The 15,149-nt window shown below is 40.9% G+C and overlaps 1 pseudogene; it reads left to right on the top strand.

Annotated features, from left to right (window-relative positions):
- Positions 1-2,988: 2,988 nt before the first annotated feature.
- Positions 2,989-5,431, top strand: LOC129397340 (guanine nucleotide-binding protein G(q) subunit alpha-like; annotated as a pseudogene).
- Positions 5,432-15,149: the final 9,718 nt, after the last annotated feature.

Raw genomic sequence — 15,149 nt, 5'->3', positions numbered from 1 at the left:
GGCTGAGGCAGGAGAATCGCTTGAATCGGGGAGGCGGAGGTTGCGGTGAGCAGAGATGGCGCTGCTGCACTCCAGCCTGAGCGACAGGATGAGACTCCATCTCAAAAAATAAAAATAAAAATAAAAGTTTGTTAAATTTTCCATTTAGATGAATCCATGTGTCTCTAGAAGAGTGGAGCAGCAAATCTACTTAACAAAATCAGACATAAATGGGCTAAATTTAGGTGCCCCAAACTTGGAGATAAGATTAAGCTCTGTGATTGGAAATATGAGAACAATACCTAATGAATGAGTAAATTAGCGATTTAGAGATATACACCACAGAAAGAGAAGGTCTTCAAGTTTTGGGCTAAAAAACTGGAGAAATTATGAAGTCCAATGAAGGCAAGATTGCCATTGAAATGCAGCCTCATCAGTTTCATCAGAATTGGGCAGATGTAAAAAAACACTGGATGTTGTCATTTTGTCCGAAGACAGTGTTTTAGCAGAAGGAAGTTGGTTTACATGGAGTTTAGTTAGGGAATCTAAAACCAAGGATTTGGCAGTGTTTATCTAACTGTGTCCAAGAGAGGAAGATATGGAATCTGGCAGTCACACACAGAATGTTCGGGACAATTAGGAGATCAAAGTGATGTGTTGTTATTTTGGCTGAGATTTAGGAATATTTCATTTCCCTGTCCCTGTCAAGGATCCACAATGGAGCAAGCTCAGGAGACAAAGCAAAGCAAGTCATCACCATTACTAAGCTGGAACTCTGGCCCCGAGCACTTCTGTGGACCTCTGGTCAATCAGGCTAGACCAAGTGGAGGAAGTGGAGGCCAAAGTAGCCACAGGCCAGAGCAGGCGAAATTACTAGTTCTGTCCATTCTACTGCAAGTCCCAACACAAGTAGGTTTTACCACTCCCAGTTCAGCAAAAGGGCACACAGAGTAGACCCACCGGCAACAGAGGAAAAGGAGCAAGGACAAGGAAGGAAGTTTGTGCCTTGGTGCACGGTGCTGCCTTCCCCAGACCTTGGCTGGTAGAGCAGTAGCCGACCTGCATGGGAGGAACACCCAACACAGACAGAGAGATTTAGCCAGGCAGAATCCAATAAACTCAGAATGATCCCTCCAGACTAGGTGGATTTTGTTCTGATTGGAAATTTTACTTCTCAAGTAATTTTTAAATCATAACTGAATATCCAAAATGGCAGATTTAAGTATTCCACTCACTGGAAAGGTTTGAAACACATTGTGAAATAACGCATGGCTTTTCTGGTTTACTTCCCAGTCTCCTAAATTAAATCGCTTAGTGCATGTCAGCCTGTGAGGAAGGCTGTGCCATGTAGTAGAAAGGATGAGGGTTTGAAATCATATGTACCTGAGTTCAAATGTGATTCAATCCCTTATTAGCATTGTGTGACCTTCAAGTCATTTGAACAGTCTATGAGCCTAAGTTTTCTCCACTTCTTACAAACAGGCAGTGTATGGGGGTTGTTAGGGTTAAATGAAACAGCATTTGTAGTGTGTAGCACACAGCTTTGCAAGCAATAAATGCTCAAAATGTTAGATGCCTTCTACCTCTGGCTTTCCCCTGAGATCCTGACAAATCCTCCATGGACCAACAAAAATCAAACCTGTATGACTGTATGCATCTGCTATAGATTAAAGCTGGGTCCTGGACGCCTACAAAGGCAGTGTCCTCTATGGGCTCCCCTGGACCCATCAGCTGGACCATTCCCTAAGGTGTCTCTGTCTGTTCCTCATTGCTCACACCCATGTGCAGAAACATGCAGCCACCCCTAGCCACACTCAGGCAACATCAGGTATGATATACATGTAGTTTTTTTAAAAAGCAGTAACTTCCCCTTAGTAAATATACCTGTCATGAGCCCTGGCGTTTTGCACTTAACATTTTAAAGACAGAAGAAAATAAAAGTAGTCTCAACCTCAGTCTACATCAATGAGCACTTGTTTTGTGTCAGGTTCTCTCCAGAGTTTTTTTATTCAAGCACAGCAACCACCGTTGAATTAGATACTATCATTATTATGCCCATCTCATAGAGTAGAAGACAGAAGTCCATATCAAATGGCCTTGACTTGGAAGGATAATTGATAATTTTCTTTTTTCTTTTTTGAGAGAGTTTCACTCTTGTTGCCCAGGCTGGAGTGCAATGGTGCGATCTCAGCTCATGCAACCTCTGTATCCCGGGTTCAAGCGATTCTCCTGCCTCAGCCTCCCGAGTAGCTGAAATTACAGACATGCACCATCACACCCAACTAATTTTTGTATTTTTAGTAGAGATGGGTTTTCTCCATGTTGGTCATGCTGGTCGATAATTTTCAACTAGGATTTTATTTACTGGGTACATGCTATTTGTGCATTACTTATAGAAGTCATGTTGACTAAGTGAAGAAAAGACTGAGGAATATATTAAAACACATTTCTCTAAAACTGATTTTGAATGCTATGAGATGAGAATAAAACTATTACAGTTTCACCTTTGTTGTATTGCCAGCAATGCCTGTGGGCTTTTAGGCTATGGTGAAACCTTATCTCTACCCAAACTTCATGGTCATACTTCCATTTAAGCACAAAAAACGTATAAAGTCACAATACATAAAGTTATTTTTTGGCACTGGGAATAAGAAATGCCCATCAGCAGTTTGCCAACCTGTGCAAGAATTATCAGTCACTGGCCTGCCGAGGCCCCTACGGCCTACGGCGGCGGCGGCGGCGGCCGAGCCAGCGCCCGCCTCCCGCGCCCGCCTCCCGCGCCCGCCTCCCGCGCCCGCCTCCCGCGCCCGCCTCCCGCGCCCGCCTCCCGCGCCCGCCTCCCGCGCCCGCCTCCCGCGCCCGCCTCCCGCGCCCGCCTCCCGCGCCCGCCTCCCGCGCCCGCCTCCCGCGCCCGCCTCCCGCGCGCGCCTCGCTTCTCCCGTCGACCCAGACCATCCGCTTCCACCGCGCCCCCGGCCCACCTGGTGGCCCCGGCCCTGGCCGCCGCCCCCGCGGCGGTTCCCGGAGCTCGTCCCGGACGCGCGCCCAGGCGGCGGGGGCTCGGCAGCCACCGCTGCCTCGGGGGAGCGATGGCGGGAAGGCGTGTGTGCGCGCTGTGAGCAGGGGGTGCCGGCGGGGCTGCAGCGGAGGCACTTTGGAAGAATGACTCTGGAGTCCATCATGGCGTGCTGCCTGAGCGAGGAGGCCAAGGAAGCCCGGCGGATCAACGACGAGATCGAGCGGCAGCTCCGCAGGGACAAGCGGGACGCCCGCCGGGAGCTCAAGCTGCTGCTGCTCCGGACAGGAGAGAGTGGCAAGAGTACCTTTATCAAGCAGCTGAGAATCATCCATGGGTCAGGATACTCTGATGAAGATAAAAGGGGCTTCACCAAGCTGGTGTATCAGAACATCTTCACGGCCATGCAGGCCATGATCAGAGCCATGGACTCACTCAAGATCCCATACAAGTATGAGCTCATGCACAATTAGTTCGAGAAGTTGATGTGGAGAAGGGGTCTGCTTTTGAGAATCCATATGTAGATGCAATAAAGAGTTTATGGAATGATCCTGGAATCCAGGAATGCTATGATAGACGACGAGAATATCAATTATCTGACTCTACCAAATACTATCTTAATGACTTGGACCGCGTAGCTGACCCTGGCTACGCAACAAGATGTGCTTAGAGTTCGAGTCCCCACCACAGGGATCGTCGAATACCCCTTTGACTTACAAAGTGTCATTTTCAGAATGTTCGATGTAGGGGGCCAAAGGTCAGAGAGAAGAAAATGGATACACTGCTTTGAAAATGTCACCTCTATCATGTTTCTAGTAGCGCTTAGTGAATATGATCAAGTTCTCGTGGAGTCAGACAATGAGAACCGAATGGAGGAAAGCAAGGCTCTCTTTAGTACAATTATCACGTATCCCTGGTTCCAGAACTCCTCGGTTATTCTGTTGTTAAACAAGAAAGATCTTCCAGAGGAGAAAATCACGTATTCCCATCTAGTCGACTACTTCCCAGAATATGATGGACCCCAGAGAGATGCCCAGGCAGCCCGAGAATTCATTCTGAAGATGTTCGTGGACCTGAACCCAGTGACGAAATTATCTACTCCCACTTCACATGCGCCACAGACACCGAGAATATCCGCTTTGTGTTTGCTGCCATCAAGGACACCATCCTCCAGTTGAACCTGAAGGATTACAATCTGGTCTAGTTGTGCCTCCTAGACACCCACCCTGCCCTTCCCTGGTGGGCTATTGAAGATACACAAGAGGGACTGTATTTCTGTGGAAAACAATTTGCATAATACTAATTTATTGCTGTCCTGGACTCTGTGTGAGCGTGTCCACAGAGTTTGTAGTAAACATTATGATTTTATTTAAACTATTCAGAGGAAAAACAGAGGATGCTGAAGTACAGCCCCAGCACATTTCCTCTCTATCTTTTTTTTAGGCAAAACCTTGTGACTCAATGTATTTTAAATTCTCAGTCATGCACTCACAAAGATAAGACTTGTTTCTTTCTCTCTCTCTCTTTCCCTCTTTTTCTTTTCTATGGAGCAAAACAAAGCTGATTTCCCTTTTTTTCCCCCTAATTCATACTTCCCTCCTGATTTTTTTCCCAGGTTACAATGGCCTTTATCCTAGTTCCATTCTTGGTCAAGTTTTTCTCTCAAATGTTACAGTCAGGACACATCGTTCGATGTAAGCCATCATCAGCTTAATATAAGTTTTTAGTTTTTGCTGAAGGATTATATGTATTAATACTATGGTTTTAAATGTGTTGCTCTGGATACACACATAGTTTCTTTTTTAATAGAATATACTGTCTTGTCTCACTTTGGACTGGGACAATGGATGCCCGTCTAACAGTTAAGTGTCATTTCTTTTAGATGTTTGCCTTCAGCCATAGCTTGATTGCTCAGAGAAATATGCAGAAGGCAGGATCAAAGACACGCAGGAGTCCTTTCTTTTGAAATGCCACGTGCCATTGTCTTTCCTCCCTTCTTTGCTTCTTTTTCTTACCCTCTCTTTCAATTGCAGATGCCAAAAAAGATGCCAACACACACTACATTACCCTAATGGCTGCTACCCAGAAACTTTTTAGAGGTTGTTCTTAATCTTTTATTGTTGTTGTTCGAGCTTTTCCTTTCTTTTTTTTTCCTTAGTGTTTGGGCCACAATTTTAAAATGACTTTTTGTCAAATAAAATGAATAAGAACTGAAAAAATAAAAGCTGGTATCTTAAAATGTTAGCGAGTAAGACTGTGAAGCCTAAAATGACTGGCTGAGAATGAACCAGAAATGCCAATTGCCAAACAGTTGTAACTGTAAATTTGATTCTCACGGTCCATTCTTTTCTTTGTCCTTAAGATGACGTTGTTAGTGTTCACGTCCCATGTTCAGTGTCCAAACCGGCAATGTAAAAAGTATCTTGTGAGGTTTAACAGGAAATCTGTTTATGTCTCTTTATTTGAAACCAGTTTTACTCTCAATGGTTCTTTAAGTTCAATTAAGTCTGCCAGGAACATTGGTTGATGGTATTATTCTGACACCTTTAATTTCCTAAGTCTGAAGTTCCTGCTAGTTTACCACCTTCAAGATCTTCTTGAACTGGTAACTGATTAGGTTGAACTTACAGAAGATTTGTGGACTTAAAAGTAACCTCTCAATGTTCTATGGAACATGTATTTGTGTAACTGAACCTACCAAGAGAAATGTTTGGAATTCTATATGTGCAATTTTTCAACAAATGCAAAAAAAATACAGCACATGTATTGACAAGCTTCTGTCAAGCAGCTTGAGTTGAAATTTGATTTAAGAAAATAAATCATGATTGTTTAAAGCTGCTGGGACGTCAGAATTAGGCCATGATACTGGTCTCATTTTAACTATAGTGCTATTTGGCACTAGTCTAAACTTCCATATAAATCACTGTTTTGGAACAACAAAATGGGGAGGGAGAAAAATCACGGCCTGTTAGATGAGTACCAAAACCACCAAACAGTACTGAGATGTTCTCATCCTTGATTCTCCCAGCCTCAAACAACACAGGTTACTTTTTTTTCCCCTTGCTCAGAAAGCACCTGTAATTTAACAAACAGACTGCCTGCAGGTATAGTGCAATTACAAATGCTGTAATCATTGTATGCACATCTCTCTTGATATTGCAGCATCCATACTGGCTTTGTAATCATTAATTTTTTGGCAGATTGAATGTGCTATATCGATATGTATCTATGTAATTGTATGTCTATAGCTAATTCACATTTTGAATAATGTTATTTTATTTACTTTTTTAAGGGAGGAGAATGTAAATTTCTCAGTTTATTTCTGACTAGGGATATTTTCTTTCTATTTAGAAAAGAAGAAAAAAAAACCTTACTGTCATACAGAGCGGTACTAGCGTCATGCTGTATAAAATCATTTGGACATTCCTGAGTAGAGGTATACTGATTATAAGACCCAAAGGTAATTTCATAGCAAAATACATAAAATCAGTCAGAGCTTTTATACAAACATGGAAACCAACTTAGTGGAACTTTTGCTGTTTGATCTAGGATTGGAATATGAGCTTTTATACAATTCATATTCTTATTTGGCAAATGCACAGTTTAGTTTTACCTCTCTGATGGCCTTTACTAGAAAGGCAGTTTTAGAAGCTATTGTGATCCACTAAGGAAATGTTTTAACAGCTAGAGACCACTGCTTGCCTGAAAGGGCATTCTTAAATTTGGTGCATCAAAAAAAAAAAAAAATTAAACAACAACATTTGACGGCCTACATTGTGTATAGAGAAAACCTCATCACAAGATCATAAGTGTCACGGTTTTAGGGAATCAAGATATTCTATTTAATAGAGCTATAGTAGATGTAGTCAATTAAACCTGATCTCAAAGCTTGAAGAAGCTCAGCAAAACAGGGAAAGATTGTTATATTTGTCATTATGAAATTGGGATGGAATTTGCTATGCAGAATTGAGGTTTGTGGCTTCACTGTTCCTGTAGGGTGCATGACAAGATCCCTTCTCTTGAGAAAGGACAAAATTGATCACCCTAGCAGCAGTGATGCATAGAAACCTAATTTTAGCCACACCAGTCAATCGAAGCTAAAGGATTTTCTTTTTTGTTTCTTTGGGGTTTTATTGAAGGGGCTAGGGGCGGGATGGGATTCTTTTCAGTTTTGTATAAAAACAAAGTTTACTCATGCTTTATATTATATTGTGATTGCAAGCATTATAAGCGTGTGCCACTGGCCTCCTATTGTTGATGCTTAGGTAATGGAGGCCTGTGGTGAGTTTTATGGTGACTTGGGCATGTCTTATTGAAAAACAAAAACATAAAACACAGAAACTTTTCTTCTGCATACCAAGGCAAGCAGCCATTTCATGACTGACTTAACACATTGCAGTGTAGCAGTTTACAGATGATTTTTCCCTTTTTGCATGACATGGCAGTTCTAACCCCCAGAGAATTCCTTATTTGTAAATTGGAAGTTTCTACTGTGCCTTACAGAGCTTAAATTCAGAAGTTTGTGCCTCATATCTGAAACAAAGGGAAATAACACACCCATTCAAAAGTAAATAAATCTCCTAGAAGTTCTTGTTTTTAACATTTCCATATAAAAAGCCCTGTTGAATGTCATGAATAGACTGGAAAAAAAAATTTTAGGAACCTGCATATGTTGTTTACTAGCAGATGACAACTACAAAAGGAATTTGAAGAACACGTGAAACTTGTATTTTTTTTTTGGTAGATTAACTAGCAGGCCTATTTTAAAAAGGTAATTCAGCTAAAGGGCAATTTACTTTTTTGTACTTCAGACTATCTTGATTGTCAAAGTGTACGAACTGTAATTTTAAAATTTATACTTCCACATGATTGTAAATTTTAGTTGTCTTAACTTAGGAATTGGTGAAAAGCTATTTATGCTGGATTTGGGTCAAAATGACTTATTTGCAAAAAAAAAAATAATAATGGGAAGAAAGGGCTGCATAATGAAAGAAAAAAAAAAAGCTTCATCACATACTGAGGACTTTCCAAGTCACCTGGTACATGGTAAGTGCTTGACATAGGGTAGCTGTTACAATTGTTGTCGATATTAGTATATTACAGTAAAAAACTTGCTTTAATTCTCATATTAGCTGAACAGCATAAAGGGTAAGATGATTTGGTAGTCATGCTGACAAATTGCTTTCCAGCAGTGGGAAGGGAGGCTGCAGGAACAGCAGAGAACAATTCGGGACAAGAAGAAAACAGCAGGGTGCACCAGACTTAGTAATCCCCTAAAACCAAAGGGAAAGCCGCCCGCTCCCGCGCAGTAAAACTAGGAGTATCCAGGAATGAACAAACCCGAAAAGAACGTGAGCTGTTTTCCAAAACGGAGACCTCCTCAGAGGATGAGGCCGGGCATTTCCTGGGACAGCCTGTGTAAGGCCACGTGCCCCTTGCCCTAACAACTCACTGTAGTACTCTTCATAGACACATCTTGCAGCATTTCTCTTAATACTATGCTTGTTTTTCTTTTTAAGCCACCACAAGCCATAGTGATAGGTTTGCCCTTTGGTACAAAAGGTGCATTAAAACTGGTGGAAAAGGCTTATTGCATTCCGGATAACCTGTGTGCATACTTTATGAAATCTCTTGTGTGGGGAAAAAAATGCTTTTTACAATTTGACCTAATTATATGCATTGTAAAATAAACACCATTATTTCAAACAAAACACCTATCTTTTTACAATATGTTTTATTTCTGTTTGAATTCTGTTGTTACAATGTTAGTGTTTTAAAATGTGATCTAAAATATAATGCTTCTAAGGAGGAAAGCCAGTGGAATGAATGTTTAAAAGATCTTCATGTGTTTACGGTCTGCAGAAGGATTTTTGTGATGAGAGGATTTTTGAAAAATCTAGAGAAGTAGCATATGGAAAATTATAATGTGTTTGTGTGTATATGTGTGTGTGTGTTTTACAAAGATTTCTGCTCTGTTTTTAGCTAGAAACTCTAAAAACTAAAATAATAACAAAGAAAAATAAATAAAAGAGAGACAGAAGTGTCTGGATTCCTGTTTCCTGGTTACCCTGCCATGGTAGACATTCTTTCATGATCATGATGCTTCTTGTCAACACTGTTTTGAGCAGCACCAGAAAGTGACTTTGTCCATTAGGACTCAGGTACTAATTAGTCGGCCAACTCTCAAGTATAAGAATAGCCAGCCAGGCGCGGTGGCTCACACCTGTAATCCCAGCACTTTGGGAGGCCGAGGCAGGCAGCTCACCTGAGGTCAGGAGTTCAAGACCAGCCTGACCAACATGGAGAAACCCCATCTCTACCAAAAATACAAAATTAGCCGGGTGTGGTAGTGGGCACCTGTAATCCCAGCTACTTGGAGAGCTGAGGCAGGAGAATCACTTGAACCCTGGAGGCGGAGGTTGCAGTGAGCTGAGATCATGCCATTGCACTCCAGCCTGGGCAACACAAGCGAAACTCCATCTCAAAAAAAAAATATATTGGCCTTTTGCTAACACAGTAAGCATGTATTCTCTATAAAGCATTCAATAAACGCACAATGTCAAGAGGAATTAAAATCCTATCTAATCCCACTCACCACTACACAGAGGTAATCACTATTAGTATTTTGACATATAATTCTCCAAGTGTTTCTTACGCACTTATAAAATGATTTGAACAAATAAAATTAGGAGCCTACTATACATGTGTTTCCTAACCTGCCTCCTTCACTCGGTCCCTATTGAGATCAGTTTTCATGTCAAGAAAGCGGATACCACCTCATTTCTAACAGCTGTGTTATATTCCATACTAGGCATTACTCAACAAACCCTTTGCTCTTGGATACTTAGTTTATTTCTTCATTGACCACACTGAATAAACATCTCAATCGCCAAACATCTGTGCACATCCTTCATTAGTGCCTTGGGATAAATTGGTTTAAATAGCATTGTTGGGCCAAGGAGTATGCTCAGCAAGGAAAATTATTCATCATGTTGTCAATTATGCCCCAGAATGCTTGGACCATCGGTGTATGGAAATGCTGACTTTCAACCCCTAAGATTGTTTCTCCCTCCCCATATTTGTTATACATTTAAAGTTGGAACTGGTGACCACCTTGGGCAAGCCGCCTCCCTTCATCTGTGAGCCATCAGCTAACAACATTCTCAGCACTTCCAACACTCCTGGCAGCTGGGAAAGTGAGTGATTTGAGCATCTCAAAGTATATAGCTAAATGGATGGATGGATAGATGATTGATTTCTTAACTGCCAGAAATGCCTATGCAACCTCCTCTATTTTTTAATGACTCACACTTAATAATAATCACACTTAATAATAAGTCACACTTAATAATCGCACTTAATAATAATTATTATTATTAATAATGTAACTGGTTAACTAGAGAAACTGAAGAATTAATAGCAGAGCTGCCAATAGATCTTCTCTGCCTTGCCTCCTTTTAAGATACATGAGAACCTACAGAAATAGTCTTAGCTTTTACTTTCCAGTTCTAAACAAATGCAGACTGACCATACTTTTGGTTTCTTTCCTTGGATACCTATAAAATTATTCTATTATTACAACAAAACCCCTGGACTTGTACTAGCTTGAGGATGTTTCCTGTTGGGGGAACCTGTCCCTGAGTGAAAAAGAAGGGCAGTTTTTTGTTTTTTGTTTTTTGTTTTTTGAGACAGAGTCTCACTCTGTAGCCCAGGCTGGAGTACAGTGGCACAATCTTGGCTCACCGCAACCTCTGCCTCCCAGGTCCCTGTTCAAGCAATTCTCCTGCCTCAGCCTCCCGAGTAGCTGGGATTGCAGGCACACACCACCATGCCCAGCTAAGTTTTGTATTTTCAGTAGAGACGGGGTTTCACCATATTGGCCAGGCTGGTCTTGAACTCCTGATCTTGTAATCTGCCCACCTTGGCCTCCCAAAGTGCTGGGATTACAGGCATAAGCCACCACACCCGGCCGAAGGGCCCATTTTTACCACAAGTTTCTATCTGCTATTATCACCAATTCAAAAAGCAAAAATGGTTATTTGGAATCATGGAAGGAAACGGTTGAATGAGACCTCAGAAGTTATAATCTCGCTTGTTGGAGAAAGGCTGTGTGAAAGTTCATCTGACTTCTCGCACATAGTTACAGACAGATCTGGGCCCTCGAGTCTTCTGAATTTTAATTTGACAAACCAAAGTGTACTGATTTTTTGGTAACATAAATCTGGGCTGCTAGGGGGACTACTTATTTAGCATCATAAAAAGAGCAATGGGATAATGAAATTTCTGTTTCTTGTTATAGTCTGATATACGCTAATACTAATGATATTTCCTAGTGGAAAATACTTTTGAAAAGCATTTTTCCCTGAAATATGTATTACATCATAATCAAAGACATGTCAACCAACAATATCAGTTAATTGTCAAATTTGTGACTTAACTGATAAGGAAGCATGCCATGTTCTCCAGATGAATGAAGCACCCAAGATAAGAGTATCCACTTTAAACTACCCTAAAGAAGATGCTTAAACCTAGGATAGCAATGAAATATCCGCCTTTATCAAACAACAGAGATAAGCAAGAAAATAAAACAAAAACACCACAAATCCCAAAGTAGCTACTCAAAATGTCAAAGTTAGCATTTTGGTGTGAATCCTCCCGGGCTTTCTTTCTGTTTTAGTGTTTAAACTTAGTAAGGCAGCATGAAAATTTCTCCATGTAAGGAAACGTAACAGTATGTTTATATTGCACAGTTGCATAGTGTAGATGTATGAGTTTATTTTACCAATAATTTATGAAAACCGACTTTTAAATGTGGTTCCCAAGACATGCCAGGGTAAGAAAGGTTTCTGTGACACAAATAAATTTCCACCATTATTGAATACTCAAGATCATAAAAAACATTGGCATAAAAAAGTGCAAGGCTTACATGTTTTCTGTATTTTGTCTAATGAACATGTGTTACTTTTATAATTATCAGATACTACAAAAATATTATCAGAGATAGATATAGAATGTAGTTTGGTTTAAAGTCATTTAGACATGCTAACTTGAAAACTATACCCTTGATCATATGTGTTTTCATCTGGGTCCTCGGAGAAGCAAATGCCAAAACAGAATTAAATGGGCAAAATGCCCATGAGAGAGAATGGGGGGCAGATCTGGGTAGGGCTGGGAGAGCTGTCAGAGCACAATGGATGTCCACCATGAGTGAAGGAGAGAGGGAAGAGAGAAGGAATGCTGGGTGGAAGCATTCCGGATTGCTGCGATGTCTAAGAAGGTTTGGCAAGGCTGTTTGGGAGTCTTGAGCCAGTCATCTGTCAAAGGAATCCCTCATCTCCCAGGGGCAGCTCTAAGTATCTTGGTGTGCTCAGTCACTGACTGGGAGCAACCCATAGGTAGAGTGGTCTTGCTGCAAAGGTGGCAATGAATTTCAGAGTGCAGGGATATAACAGAACCCTTGTCAATTATGGCTCCTGTCCTGTAGTTGGAGGTTGTGATTCTCATTCTCACAGTCATCACAGTATGACAATCATAAAAACATTAAAATTTGACCACTACATTTTCTAGCACAATCTATAAAGTAGTGTCAAGCAACAAAATGTCTCCGTTAATTTCTGTAATTGGCAGCCACACACAATTTAATCCCTAAACCTTGGACTTTTGTCTTCATGCCTTTTCATGTCTCTTTTATTTCAAATTTATTGAAGACAGAATACGTTGATCACACTATAGATCTTACGGTATTTATTTGCTCTGCTGACTGAGAGAAATCTTTTTCCACTAGAATGTAATAAAATATTTTCAAAAAGGTAATTAATGGCAAGAACAAAGCCATAGTGTATAATTTTGCCTTTACGGCATAGGTCTAATATATTAGCTGTGATATTTATATGAGAACAATTTTATAACCAAAACATGCACCTGCAGTATCTCAATGAGAACTACTTTATAGTGGCCAGTATGGCTCACTTTAATGATGTAGTATGAAAAGGGAAAAGAAGCCAGGCACAATGGGTCACTCTTGTAATCTCAGCACTTTGGGAGGCCGAGGCAGGTGGATCACCTGAGGTGAGGAGTTCAAGACCAGCCCGGCCAACATGGAGAAACCCTGTCTTTACTAAAAATACAAAAAATTAGCCGGGCGTTGTGGCACACACCTGTAATCCCAGCTACTCAGGAGGCTGAAGCAGGAGAATCACTCAAACCTGGGAGGCGGAAGTTGCAGTGAGCCAAGATCGCGCCATTGCACTCCAGCCTGGGCAACAAGAGCAAAACTCCATCTCAAAAAAAAAAAAGAAAAAAAAGAAAAGAAAAGAAAGAAAGAAAAGAAAAGGGAAAAGAATATACTATACTAACAATTAAATTTAGCTAACAGAGAGGATTCATAATCGGAGAACTATTTCTAAATTTCATAAAATTATGAGAACTTGAATAATATAACAAGATGTAAAGACCTTAAGTTAAGCCAAAAAAATGGTATTATAAATAAAATTTCATCATGGTACCAAAAGAAATCTAAAATAACATTGTTAATTCAAACTGATGGATTTTTAAAGTTCATTAACATTTTCATAATAACTCTAATCATTTAAAATATTTATTATGTCATTGAAGTATTTCAGGAGCTGAAAATCATGTGGACAATTCCTGAGTCAATTTTCTCCCTTTTTGGAAAGCATAAAATGTCCCACTTTGGAAGTCATCCGAAGTAGCTTCCAATGGGTCAGCAGGTTGAGACATAGTACTGACAGGTGTCAGTGTCAGAGATCCCCTTCAGTGTGCAGAAAGGGGGCCACGACAGTCCAGCTAGAGGGCTGCAAATAGAGGACAGCATATTTTACAAAATCTGTCCATTTTCCACAGGGCATGCCAGGAAGGTGCTGGAGAGCATTAGGCTTGAATCAAGAATGCTTTGTGTGTCCTGTCATGGAACAGGGCTGGAGGGACTGAGTGGGGCCATCAGACTCTGGCTTTAGGGTCAAGGTGCATGACTGAGCCAGTACTAAAGAATAGAGACTGTTCTGTCTGGGGGAATTCATGCAGACATTGACCTCATCCCAGCAAGATCCTCCTAATCTGTTTGGCTGTTGGGATAGAGGCGCTTCCTGCACAGGGGTCCCATTGCCTACTTATTGAGCCTGTCCCTGAATTCAGACCCACATCCCACCAAATGGGTATCTCATCTCTTGACAGTTCTCAGCCCCAAGCTCCAAGTTTTTCCACTGATTTTTCAGTCTTTACTTGCCTCAGCCACAATGGTCCAGGACATGATTTTACTGCCTAACGTCCAGCTAAATTTCAAGACCAGCCCACTAAGCTGAGGCCCAGGTGACTTTCTAGCCTTTTAAAATCTTTCTTCCCCAGGGGGAAGAAGATATTTCCAGGTACTGCCAACCCCAGTCCTTGCATGTCTGCCTCTTGTTGCTGTGTTCCACTCACTAAATTCAATCCCCTTGAGACCAAGATGAACTCAAATTAAAGCTTAATTGGATCGATGTCTTTAGATATTATTAGATTTCTGGCTACTTACTTCAATTAGAAAGAAATGGCCTTTATGGCTTGTGTACGAAATCTTTGTACAGAATTCGTCACATATAGGCACAACTGAGTGTAGCTTGCCTTCTGCTGGTGAAATACAGTATCACGTTTAAGAGAGTTTTTGTTTGTTTTTTCCAACGCATTCAAAGAGCCGGACCACTCTTGAGGCAATAGCAGTGCACAATCATATTGTTAATACCCAAATACTATCAGGCCATGTAAAGCAGCAGATAATAATATTCAGCCTGCAGGAGCAGGGAAGGTTAAGGAAGTGTGGGAAGTGAGATATTTACTGTACTTATTTCTCTACACAATCTAAAGGAAGCCAATAATTGATTTACTTTTTTTTTAATGCATTCTGGAAAAAAACTGAGAAATATCCTTACTGATAACTCCCATGTACATAACTAGATTTTGTATAATTTAACGCTGTTCACAAACATTATGTTTCTCAAACATTATGTTGGAATATGAAAATATTGGAGTAATCTGTTACTAATGCTGAAGGATCAAAGTTTGTGGGTCTTTTTTTTTTTGAGATGGAGTTTGGCTCTTGTTGCCCAGGCTAGAGTGCAATGGTGCGATCTTGGCTCACTGCAACCTCCGCCTCCTGGGT

Source organism: Pan paniscus, chromosome 13, assembly GCF_029289425.2.
Source record: "Pan paniscus chromosome 13, NHGRI_mPanPan1-v2.0_pri, whole genome shotgun sequence".
NCBI lineage: Eukaryota > Metazoa > Chordata > Mammalia > Primates > Hominidae > Pan > Pan paniscus.
The sequence above is the reverse complement of the archived record's forward strand: the minus strand, read 5'-3'. Positions and strand labels throughout refer to the sequence as shown.